Below are 12,963 nucleotides of genomic sequence, written 5' to 3'. Positions count from 1 at the left end.
AATGTATAAATTATACACCTTGAAATTTGTCTGCTTACAGGCAGCCACAGAGCAGGAAAACTTACTTCTGCAAAAAGCGTCTGCAGCCTTCACCCACCAAACCTCCAGTTTGACAATACAAGGGGTGATTGATAAGTTCGTGGCCTAAGGTAGAAGGAGTCAATTTTAGAAAACCTAGCACATTTATTTTTCAACATAGTCCCCTCCTACATTTACACACTTAGTCCAGCGGTCGTGGAGCATACGGATCTTGGACCTCCAGAAAGTGTCCACAGCAGGGGTGATTGATAAGTTCGTGGCCTAAGGTCGAAGGAGATGAGTTATTAACTTTAAACTTTCTGCACAATCACTCAAAGAGTTGAACTGCACGTGCACGTAACAAGAGCTGTATAACTCATCCCCTTCTACCTTAGGCCACGATCTTATCAATCACCCCTCGTAAATACACTTTCACTTCTGCCTTTGACTTGTTGGACCAGAAGATGTGTCTCAAAATAGTTAAAAAAACATAAAAATTATAAAATAACGTCCAGGCCATTGTCGATTGATCTTTCACGCGGAGAATTCCTGTCAAATTATTTTTGAGAGGAACGTTTTTGTAAGTTAGCTCTTGGAAACGCTGGGCTGGCTGTTCATACCAGTCAGCTGGTTCGGTGTTGGCTCCACGGACTAAACAGGCTGCCTGGGGCTGCTTTTACACTCCCACAAGCTGGTCCTGGGATGACTCTCCGTCTACTGACAAATGTCGCGCTGGCCCCTTGGTGCAGTTTTGTGTGGAACTATCTGTTTACGGAATATTTTAATTCCGTTTTATATGAGAGCATCTTACCCACACAAGCTGAAGGTTAACACCTCGGGCTTGGACTGTCCCCTCAATTTCACACAAGTTCTTTTTCCTCCCAGACTCTAGGATCTGCTTATTTTTTCTGATGAACAGATTGTGTTGGTTAGAGCGACTACCTTGCCAGCAAAGAGCTGGTCCTTTCTCGTCTGATGGTCTTGGAACGAAGCCACCTCGTCCTGTGCGTCTCATCTCTGAGCTTGTCCTTGGCCTTCCTCAGTGGCTGGTGCGCTTCACCGCAGTCTGGCCACGGAATCGGAGGGAGGTGGAGTTTCTCCTTCGGCCGAGCCCGGGACCCTGCCCTGACGGACTCAGTGATCTATTGACGCGAGGAGGATCGGCTGCTAACAATCTCTGCCGCTCGCAAAAGGCGTGATTTCCCGGTGGCCACACATTTGAATTTGACTTCCCATTCCCACTCGGACACATTTGTCCATGGCCTCCTCTACAGCCACGGTGAGGCCACCCTCAGGCTGGAGGAGAAATACCTCATGTTCCGCTGGGTTAGCCTCCAACCTGACGGCATGAACATCGACTTCTCTAACTTCCAGTAATTTCTCCCTCTCTCTTTTTCCATTCCCCATTCTACTTCCCCTCTTATCCCTTCTCTTCCCACCATCTCCTTATGACGCCCCTCCGCCTTCCCTTCCTCCGTGGTTCAAAGTTCAAAGTGCACTTATGATCAGCCTTGAGATTCGCCTGCTTACAGGCAGCCATGAAAGAAAGAAACCCCAAAGAACCTTTAAAAAAAAAGGGAGACCGTCAAAGACTCAACGTGCAGAGAGAGAAAAAAATTCAGGCAAACAATAAACGCAAGCAAATGGTGTTCTGAACTGAAGTCCACGAAGAGAGTCTTTCGTTTAGTTCAGTGCAGAACCGGCCTGTTCCTTGCCTCGGGGCCCTAACACCCTGACTTTTTTAATCCGGCCCGGCGACTAAATCGTTGTCCAAACGTGGGATTCAGTCGCTTCGGTGCACTCTGGGGCCTGCACCCCGCCGCCTCGATTCGGCCTGTACCCGACCTTCCAAATTCACCCCGGTGCTTAAACCGATCGAATCTCCCTCACTCTGGGCAACGAGCCCACAGCTTCTCCTCGGTCCTGCCACATCGGATTGCCTCCAAGCCCGAAGAGAAGCTACTGACTATCGCTTGCGGGGATCGTCTACCAGAACGAGAGTGATCAACGAAGTATTTTCCTCATTGCATTGGCCAGGTTGCTGAGGTTCACCAGTGTCATCTTAAACTCTCCTCTCCTATCGATATTTTGCAAGTAACACACACACAAAAATCGCTGAAGGAACTCAGCAGGCAGCATCTATAGAAAAGAGTACGGTCACCGTTTCAGGCCGGGAACCTTCTTCGGGAGAGCGCAGCAAGAACTATATTTTCTATTTCACTTCAATCCCTTCCGCTGCTCGTGGCATGCGGATGTCTCTGGCGCCGGGCTGTCTATCTTTCTTTACTAATTGCCCCTTGAGCTTGTGGGCCGATAAAACCACACGACTGGTGCTAGAGTCACACTGGGTAAGTGCATCAGGTTTCTGCCATGATAATATTGTTGAGCAAAGTGACGCAAAGGAAATGATAGCTTTGTGATCGTTGTTGTTATAACTGGTGTTTTATCCCAGATTTGTTGAGTTAATTTGGATTTTAATTATCATTGGATCTGAACTCCTGTCCCCAGACCTATGGCCTGTCACCTGGACTCCTCTGTAGTTTAAAGACTTACTGAGCTAGAATAAACAGGTGACGTAGCAGAATATTAGCAATTACCACAAAATAGAGAGACACAGCAGGTCCGGCAGCATCTATGGAGAGGGATAGACAGCTGATGTTCCGGGCTGAGATGAAGGGTATCTTCCCGAAACGTCGGCTGTTGATCCCTCTCCATAGACGCTGCCCGGCCTGCTGAGTTCCTCCGGCATTTTGTTGCTCAGGATCTCCAGCATCTGCAGAATCAGCTTTCCGTCCGCCCCGTTGAAAGGCAAATTAAGTCGACGAGCCGCCCCTTTTCACGCCCTGTGGCGCATCGAGCGCCATTTTTACGGGGGGTTTTTTTTACGTAGCATTTGTCTGCTTTTTTTTTAACGAGGCCGAGTTGCTAGCTCGACAGGGCGCGCAAGGAGCTGGCCAGATTTGAACCCGGGGTCACCCGCCTTGAAGTCCGGTGCTGATGCCAATAACTGGCCGGATTAGGTCAATAAGAGGCTCCGACTAATTGACTCTTTGTTTTATTTCAGGCTTTCCCCTGTGTGTCAACTGGAATTTACGGTAAGCTGTGTTCTTTTATGAATAGTTCTTCAACTTTTTACCTAGTAAGACAACTGCCCGTCCAGTTTAGCGTACCTGATGGGCAAGCTGTTCTCTATGTCAGCTTCTTCATCTACCGCATATTTTTATTATCTGTTAATATTATTGGGTTCATATTATTTTATGTCATAGAATCATAAAAAGTACAGCACAGAAACAGGCCCTTTGGCCCATCTAGTCCATGCCAAAATATTTAAACTGCCTGCTCCCATCGACCTGCACCAGGACCATAGCCCTCCACACCCCTATTGTCCACGTACCTGTTCAAACTTCTCTTAAACGTTGAAATCGAGCTCGCAGGCACCACTTGCGCTGGCAGCTCGTCCCGCACTCTCACCACCCTCTGAGTGAAGAAGTTTCCCCTCATGTTCCCCTTCGACTTCTCACCTTTCACCCTTAACCCATGACCTCTGGGTGTAGTCCCGCCCAACCTCAGTGGAAGAAGCCTGCTTGCATTTACCCTATTTATACCCCTCATAATTTTGTATACCTCTGTCAAATCTCCCCTCGATCTTCTAGCCTCCAAAGAATAAAGTCCTAAACCTACTCAATCTTTCCTTCAACCTAACGAAAGATTGAAAGATCCTTCAATCTTTCAAAACCAATTCAAACTCAGGTCCTCCAGACCCGGAAACATCCTTGTAAATTTTCTCTGTACTCTTTCGACCCTGTTTACACCTTTCCTGTCGATAGGTGACCAAAACTGCACACAATGCTCCAAGTGAGGTCTCAACAATGTTGTATACAACTTCAACATAACATCCCATCTCCTGTACCCAATACATTGATTTATGAAAGGCCAATGTGCCAGAAGCTTTCTTTACGACCCTATCTGCCTGTGACGCCACTTTCAGCGAATTACGGACCTGTATTCCCAGATCCCTTTGTTCTACGCAGTGCCCGACTGGTCACTGTGTAAGACCTACCCTGGTTGGCCCTTCCAATGTGCAACACCTCCCACTTGTCTGCATTAAATTCCACCTGTTGGTCCAGATCCCTCTGCAAGCCATGATAGCCTTCCTCGCTGTCCACTGCACCCCCCCCCCACCCCCCCGTCTTGGCGTCATCCACAAATTTGCCGATCCAGTTTACCACATTATCATCCAAGATCTCTGATCTTCTTGTGTGATATATGTACTGTGCATTGCTCCCTGGTCCCAGAGGAATGGTGCTTCTCTTAGCTGTATAAATTATTATCTCTTCATTTATTTGTGATAATATTATTTTAGTCAGGGCATGAAGGGATACAGGAAGAAGGCAGGAGTTTGGGGGCTGGGAGGGAAAATGGATCGGCCGTGATGAAATGACAGAGCAGACTCGATGGGCCAAATGTCCTAATTCTGCTCTTATGGTCTTATGCGCTGTTTGTGCGTTATATGTATTGTGTTGTGCATTTTGGTCTGGAGGGACATTGATTCGTTTGGCCGCTGTTACGATACGGCAACAACGAATCTAGAATTGAGACAGGTTTTTTAATAAACAAAGAAACATTTATTTAAACTCAGCTCAACAACAAATGAAAAGTAAACAAACGACTAACTTAACCAGAAGTTAATTGCTAAACGGCAACTCGAACAGTTCTTAAAGCATTAAATGCGAACACAGTTCTTAAAAGTGGTAAATGCGAACACAGTTCTTAAAGCGTTAAATGCGAACACAGTTCCTAAAGTGATAAATGCGAAAGTCCAAATGATTTACACAGTCAATTAGGAGAGACTTTCCTGAAGTAACGGATTCCTCGATGACATGACGTTACTGCAGATCCCAGCCGAAATAGGCCTTGCCCGAAGGATTTACGACGAAGGAAATAAAAACAGCTTAAAGAAACTGACCTTTTCCTTGGCGAATAACACTGCCCACAACCCTTTCTGCTTTCACAAATGCAGGGGCCATCTCGGATGCAGGTTACTACTTCCCTGAACGAAGATCCAATAAGGTCGATCCTGTATTACCGCCGACAACACCAACTTTAGTCGATCCTTCGGGTTCCCGCACGTCGGTAAATCTTCACTCTCCAATAATTAGACTTTAAAATTAAATCAAAGATACTTCCAACACAACTGGCAGTGATTTTAAAAACTGCTGGCACAACTTACAGTAGAAAGTAAAACTCCACTTTAAAACGAAACTGCGTCATGAGACGAAGGCACAGCATAACGGAGTCACTGATGAATCAAACCACAAACTGACCTGCGTCACAGCATGGCTTTCCTGTTTTATACCGTTGGAACAGGCCATCACATGACCTCCCACTAGCGGGAAAATTATATCATGTGACATCACACTGGCGGGAAACTACATCACCCCACCATCACAAGACCATTACATCGTGCTCACCAGATACTCAATTACATCATGATCGTAAGACAGTCACAAGATACCCACGGGGTATGTAACGCCATCTACACGTACACGCTTGAATGACAATAAACTTGAACTTGCACCGTGAGCCGTGAAAGAGGATAGCGCCACTGCCTGTAAGGGGTTTGTAGGTTCTGCCCGTGACCGCGTGGGTTTCCTCCGGGTGCTCCGGTTTCCTCCCACAGTCCAAAGACGTACCAGTCAGTAGGTTAGTCGATCATTGTTAATTGTCCCGTGATTAGGCTAGGATTAAACTGGGGGGTCGCTGGGCGGTGGGACTCAAAGGGTCAGAACGGCCTAGTCCGCATTGTATCTCAGTAAAACTGTTGTGAGATAACACAGAGGCAGGCTGAATGAGCAGACACAAAGCCAGTGAGGTTTAGTAGGGAGGAATGCGAAGTGATGTATTTCAAGGAGAAGGAATGAGGGGAGGAGGAAATATCGAGTGAAGGGTACTGTTTCAAAAGGGGTGAATGAGCAGAAGGACCTCGGGCGATGGAAACACGAATAGTTGAAAGAGCTCGGGTAGATTGCGAAAGTTGTTAACACAACAGTCACAGCTCAACACAAGCAACGAATGTAAGAGCAGGTGAACTTCCACAAACGGACCCAGGATGTACTTCAGTCTTAAACAACCTCACTCTAGACTAGAAACTATGTCCCCCCCGCTCCCTCAGTCAACAATTCATGACTGAAGGTTCACTGCCTTTCCCCCGTACACAGGTAAAGGAGGACGAAATGATCGTTACTCCTGATCCGATGCAGCATAAAGGCTGATTTATACTTCTGCGTAGGTTCTACGCCTTCGTGAGCAGCCTGCGCCGTTGTGAGCATTTATACCTGTGCGTTGGTGTGTCTGGGTCCCTCTGCAATTCACCGCCAAAACGCTAGTTGGCGGCGGGGTCTCTACGCCACTGTGTAGAGTTTCTTCGTGAACTTCAAACAATGGCGACTGAGCGCATCACGTTGGAGTTGGAGCTAATAGATGTTGAACAAGGGTTACTTTTAGTGAAATTACTGCAACGCAGAAGAGAGAGAAGACGTCGGAGGAGATGGTGTGTGCGAGCATTGAACGGATCGAGGCAGAAGGAGGGTGAATTTTCTGTGCTTGTCCGGCCACCGAGAGACACGGACGAGGAAATGCATTTCAAATATTTTCGGATGCCGGCAGGTAGATTTGACGATCTGGTTCGTCATCTCCAACCATTTATTTCGCATCAGTGTGCACAAAGTATGCCGATAGGCAGGAGGAAACGCGACGCTACCGAGCGGACCGATCACAGTTGTTGCGGTCTGTGTCGCCGCGGAGCGCGGTTACATTTTTGGAGAGGTGCGCGTCAGGCTATGGCGTAGGGTAGGGCGTGGGGTACAGCGTAGGTTACACGTCCAAGCCGTACCTACGGCGTTCATTTGACGCAGAAGTATAAATCAGCCTTAAGGAAAACACACACTCAATATATAAATATAAGAGCGACCCTATGAAATACATTTTATTAGTGACTGTTTGAGTGTGGCCGTTGTCACGTACCCCGTGACCGGGTAAAGAACCAGCAGAAATGGATAACACTTTAGAGTCTGGTGCTGCTATAAACTAGTAGTGTTTATTAGTAATTGAGCAATACAGTACTGTAAATGCAAATATATTAAACAGCTGAGCAATGATACATATATACACAAGTGTGGAAATAGGAACCAAACTAGGCTCTTTCAAACCTAGGGGTAAATGGGTACAGTCTTACGATGGTGAAGAGAGTTCAGTTCGGTTCGAGGTAGATCTTAAGAGAGAGAGAGAGAGGTGAGAGGTGATGCCGTTGATCTTCCCGTTGTCTTCCGAACTCCTGTTGCGGTCACCGACTATGACCATGGCACGTACGACCGTTCTTCAGTGGTGGAATTATCACCCAGGCGAGGGTGGACACACAAATAATTCCCCACCGGTCGCACCTTTTCACACTGCGAGAGCCACTGGTCGATTTCCCCGAATCGATCCTCCAAAATCACCCCCCCCCCCTTCCTGTGGGTGCAACAAAGCTCGTTCAGTGTCCGACACTGCGCGTGTCTCGTGGCGTGTCCCAGCGGACCTGGTTTTTATCTCCACACGTTGGACACCGGCTGTCCGCCAACCTGCTCCGCCGTCTCTCTCTCTGCAGGAACTTTACAAGTAGGCAAGAGACCTCGGGGAAAGGTAAACAATTGGCAGAGGAACCATAACATCAATCTTTTGAGCAGTTGCTGTCTCTCTCTCTCTCATTGCGCTGGACGCCTCCGTCTCTCTCTCTTAATAGCAGCACAGTTCATTCTGGACCCCGTTACAAACTAGGGTTACCCCTGACACTGTATACATCTATAAAAGACTAGCTTATATACACAGACTGACTGTACGTATATAAATTAACACTGCACACAGGAGTATCTGAACATAAGGGGACTCGGACAAGAATTGGTTAAGTGGCAAGGTGACTCTTGGCGAGGAAACTCTTCTCGTTATCAGCCGGGCATCTGGAAGCGCAATAGGACGGTGAGCGTGTTGGGGTAGGTGTGAGGCGTGGAGCGTAAGGGTAAAGTGACGGTGAACGGAGGAGGACGAAGGGATTTGAAAAGGGACGGCTGATGTGGACGTAGTGATGGTGGTGGGGCGGGTCAATGGGTGGAGGCGTTGATCAGCCTGGCGGAGCGGGGAATTGGCTACTCTCGAGTCTAGCGGTCCTGGCTTGGATTCTAATGGGAGCAGGGCAAACGGTCCATGAGCAGGGCGGGTGGGATCCTTCATAATCCTGCTGGTCTTTGCTCGGGGCACCCTTTTCCGCGTATAGGTTCCCGACGGCGGGGTCGCGGGCGCCGGTGATGCACCGGGCAGTTTTGACCACCCACCCCGTCCGCCGCACTGCAGTTTCCGAACCGCGCGGAGATGCAGCTTGCCAGGACTGGAAGGCAGGTTACTATCTAAATGGAGTCAAGTTAGGAAAAGGGGAAGCACAACGAGATCTAGGTGTCCTTGTACATCAGTCAATGAAAGCAAGCGTGCAGGTACAGCAGGTAGTGAAGAAAGCGAATGGCATGCTGGCCTTTATAACAAGAGGAATTGAGTATAGGAGCAAAGAGGTCCTTCTGCAGCTGTACAGGGCCCTGGTGAGACCACACCTGGAGTATTGTGTGCAGTTTTGGTCTCCAAATTTGAGGAAGGACATTCTTGCTATTGAGGGAGTGCAGGTAGGTTCACAAGGTTGATTCCCGGAATGGCGGGACTGTCATATGTTGAAAGATTGGAGCAACTGGGCTTGTATACACTGGAATTTAGAAGGATGAGAGGGAATCTGATTGAGACATATAAGATTATTAAGGGATTGGACACGCTGGAGGCAGGAAGCATGTTCCCGCTGATGGGTGAGTCCAGAACTAGAGGCCACAGTTTAAGAATGAGGGGCAGGCCATTTAGAACAGAGATGCGGAAAAACTTTTTCACCCAGAGAGTTGTGGATCGGTGGAATGCTCTGCCTCAGAAGGCAGTGGAGGCCAAGTCTCTGTTTGCATTCAAGGAAGAGTTAGATAGAGCTCTTAAAGAGAGCGGAGTCAAGGGATATGGGGAGAAGGCAGGAATGGGGTACTGATTGTGGATGATCAGCCATGATCACAGTGAATGGCAGTGCTGGCTCGAAGGGCCGAATGGCCTACTCCTGCACCTACTGTCTATTGTCTATTGACGCTCTCCGCTGCGTACCCGCAGAACGGCGCGAGCACAGCTGTGCAGAGTCCAGCCCCCTTCGGCCTCCTCTGAGAGCAGAGACACTGGTGAGCTCTCTTGACCGTCGAGGACGGGTTCTGGGGCTGCGAGAGATCGCGTGAGATGTGCACTCACCGGGGTTCGAAGCTGCTCGCGGTTTCTGCTGCCGCGCTGCCAGCGTAGTGAAGGGAGTGAGTGGGGCGCCTTCTCCTGAAGTCGGCGGCCATCTTCTTTCTCTTGCCGACATGGGGGGGGGAAGGGGTTATTTTCCCGGCACCAGGCTCCTCCACCTCCCCTCTGTAGGCCGCGTCATCGTCGTCAGCGACAAGCCCCCGCCACTGTCGTGCCGTCGGAGGACTCGATGACACGATTGCTCGGACACTTGGTCGTGCAGTCATGCGTGTGAGCGGAGTCATTGGATCGCAGAAAAGCACGGCACAGAAACAGGCCTTTCGGCCCATCTAGTCCATGCTGAAACCGTTTAAACCTACCGACTTGCGCCGGGACCACACCCCCTACCGTCCACGTACCCAGCCGAACTTCTCACGAACGTTGAAATCGAGCTCGCACGCTCCACTTGCGCCGGCAGCTCGCCCCGCACTCTCACCGCCCTCTGAGCGAAGACGCCCCCCCTCACCTTCCCCTTTTCACCTTTCACCCTTAACCTCTGGCTGCAGTCTCGCCTGACCTCAGCGGGGAAAAAAGCCTGCTTGCATTGACCCCTCATGATTTTGTATACGTCTGCAGTGGGCCCAGTACACAACCCTGGGGGCCAACCGCGCTAAGGATGATGGGATGGAGGAGAGGTGGTGCGTCCCTGACTATCTGGAGTCTGCTGGTTCAGGAGGTCCAGCACTCGGCTGCACAGTGCTGGGTTTTGACGTACTGACAAACTTGCCCTGGATACCACTCGTACAATTCAGTCCAGACGTGCGCGGAGGTGGTACAAGGCAAAACAAAACAGCAGATCCCCTGCGAATGGATGACATCACAAATTCTACCCCCCCCCCCCCCCACCGAACCTTCGACATCCTGAGGGCCGCCGATTGTGGACCAGCCACGCAAGCACAAGGATTGTCCACCGTCTGCACACCGCAGGGAGCGAGCTGAGGGCTCTGTATTTACCTGGAGCTCTTCCGAATGCTGCTCTCACATCCAAGGAGAAGTTCGAGAGCTTCCGGGACACAGCCCGTGTCAGGATCAGAATCAGGTTTAACATCGCCGACATTTGTTGTCTTTGCGGCAGCAGTACGATCCGATACGTGATAAGTACAGGAAAAAATGTGAATGACAGGAAGCAGATATATAGTTAATAGTTAACTTAAATAAGTAGTGCAAAAATAGAAATAAAAAAGTGTCGTGAGGTAGTGTTCATGGGTTCAATGGCCGTTCAGGAATGGGGTGGCAGAGGGGAAGAAGCTGTTCCTGAATCGTTGAGTGTGTGTCTTCAGGCTCCTGTACCCCCTCCCTGATGGCAGAGGGGAAGAAGCTGTTCCTGAATCGCTGAGTGTGTGTCTTCAGGCTCCTGTACCTCCTCCCTGATGGCAGAGGGGAAGAAGCTGTTCCTGAATCGCTGAGTGTGTGTCTTCAGGCCCCTGTACCTCCTCCCTGATGGCAGAGGGGAAGAAGCTGTTCCTGAATCGTTGAGTGTGTGTCTTCAGGCTCCTGTACCCCCTCCCTGATGGCAGAGGGGAAGAAGCTGTTCCTGAATCGCTGAGTGTGTGTCTTCAGGCTCCTGTACCTCCTCCCTGATGGCAGAGGGGAAGAAGCTGTTCCTGAATCGCTGAGTGTGTGTCTTCAGGCCCCTGTACCTCCTCCCTGATGGCAGAGGGGAAGAAGCTGTTCCTGAATCGCTGAGTGTGTGTCTTCAGGCTCCTGTACCTCCTCCCTGATGGCAGAGGGGAAGAAGCTGTTCCTGAATCGTTGAGTGTGTGTCTTCAGGCTCCTGTACCCCCTCCCTGATGGCAGAGGGGAAGAAGCTGTTCCTGAATCGTTGAGTGTGTGTCTTCAGGCTCCTGTACCTCCTCCCTGATGGCAGAGGGGAAGAAGCTGTTCCTGAATCGTTGAGTGTGTGTCTTCAGGCTCCTGTACCTCCTCCCTGATGGCAGAGGGGAAGAAGCTGTTCCTGAATCGCTGAGTGTGTGCCTTCAGGCTCCTGTACCTCCTCCCTGATGGCAGAGGGGAAGAAGCTGTTCTTGAATCGTTGAGTGTGTGCCTTCAGGCTCCTGTACCCCCTCCCTGATGGCAGAGGGGAAGAAGCTGTTCTTGAATCGTTGAGTGTGTGCCTTCAGGCTCCTGTACCTCCTCCCTGATGGCAGAGGGGAAGAAGCTGTTCCTGAATCGTTGAGTGTGTGTCTTCAGGCTCCTGTACCTCCTCCCTGATGGCAGAGGGGAAGAAGCTGTTCCTGAATCGCTGAGTGTGTGCCTTCAGGCTCCTGTACCTCCTCCCTGATGGCAGAGGGGAAGAAGCTGTTCTTGAATCGTTGAGTGTGTGCCTTCAGGCTCCTGTACCTCCTCCCTGATGGCAGAGGGGAAGAAGCTGTTCCTGAATCGCTGAGTGTGTGCCTTCAGGCTCCTGTACCTCCTCCCTGATGGCAGAGGGGAAGAAGCTGTTCCTGAATCGTTGAGTGTGTGTCTTCAGGCTCCTGTACCTCCTCCCTGATGGCAGAGGGGAAGAAGCTGTTCCTGAATCGCTGAGTGTGTGCCTTCAGGCTCCTGTACCTCCTCCCTGATGGCAGAGGGGAAGAAGCTGTTCCTGAATCGCTGAGTGTGTGTCTTCAGGCTCCTGTACCTCCTCCCTGATGGCAGAGGGGAAGAAGCTGTTCCTGAATCGCTGAGTGTGTGTCTTCAGGCTCCTGTACCTCCTCCCTGATGGCAGAGGGGAAGAAGCTGTTCCTGAATCACTGAGTGTGTGTCTTCAGGCTCCTGTACCTCCTCCCTGATGGCAGAGGGGAAGAAGCTGTTCCTGAATCGTTGAGTGTGTGTCTTCAAGCTCCTGTACCTCCTCCCTGATGGCAGAGGGGAAGAAGCTGTTCCTGAATCGTTGAGTGTGTGTCTTCAGGCTCCTGTACCTCCTCCCTGATGGCAGAGGGGAAGAAGCTGTTCCTGAATCGTTGAGTGTGTGTCTTCAGGCTCCTGTACCTCCTCCCTGATGGCAGAGGGGAAGAAGCTGTTCCTGAATCGCTGAGTGTGTGTCTTCAGGCTCCTGTACCTCCTCCCTGATGGCAGAGGGGAAGAAGCTGTTCCTGAATCGCTGAGTGTGTGTCTTCAGGCTCCTGTACCTCCTCCCTGATGGCAGAGGGGAAGAAGCTGTTCCTGAATCGTTGAGTGTGTGTCTTCAAGCTCCTGTACCTCCTCCCTGATGGCAGAGTGGAAGAAGCTGTTCCTGAATCGTTGAGTGTGTGTCTTCAGGCTCCTGTACCTCCTCCCTGATGGCAGAGGGGAAGAAGCTGTTCCTGAATCGTTGAGTGTGTGTCTTCAGGCTCCTGTACCTCCTCCCTGATGGCAGAGGGGAAGAAGCTGTTCCTGAATCGCTGAGTGTGTGTCTTCAGGCTCCTGTACCTCCTCCCTGATGGCAGAGGGGAAGAAGCTGTTCCTGAATCGTTGAGTGTGTGTCTTCAGGCTCCTGTACCTCCTCCCTGATGGCAGAGGGGAAGAAGCTGTTCCTGAATCATTGAGTGTGTGTCTTCAGGCTCCTGTACCTCCTCCCTGATGGTAGAGGGGAAGAAG

Source organism: Hemitrygon akajei, chromosome 28 (assembly GCF_048418815.1).
Source record: "Hemitrygon akajei chromosome 28, sHemAka1.3, whole genome shotgun sequence".
Lineage (NCBI taxonomy): Eukaryota > Metazoa > Chordata > Chondrichthyes > Myliobatiformes > Dasyatidae > Hemitrygon > Hemitrygon akajei.
This window is presented reverse-complemented; position numbering follows the sequence as displayed.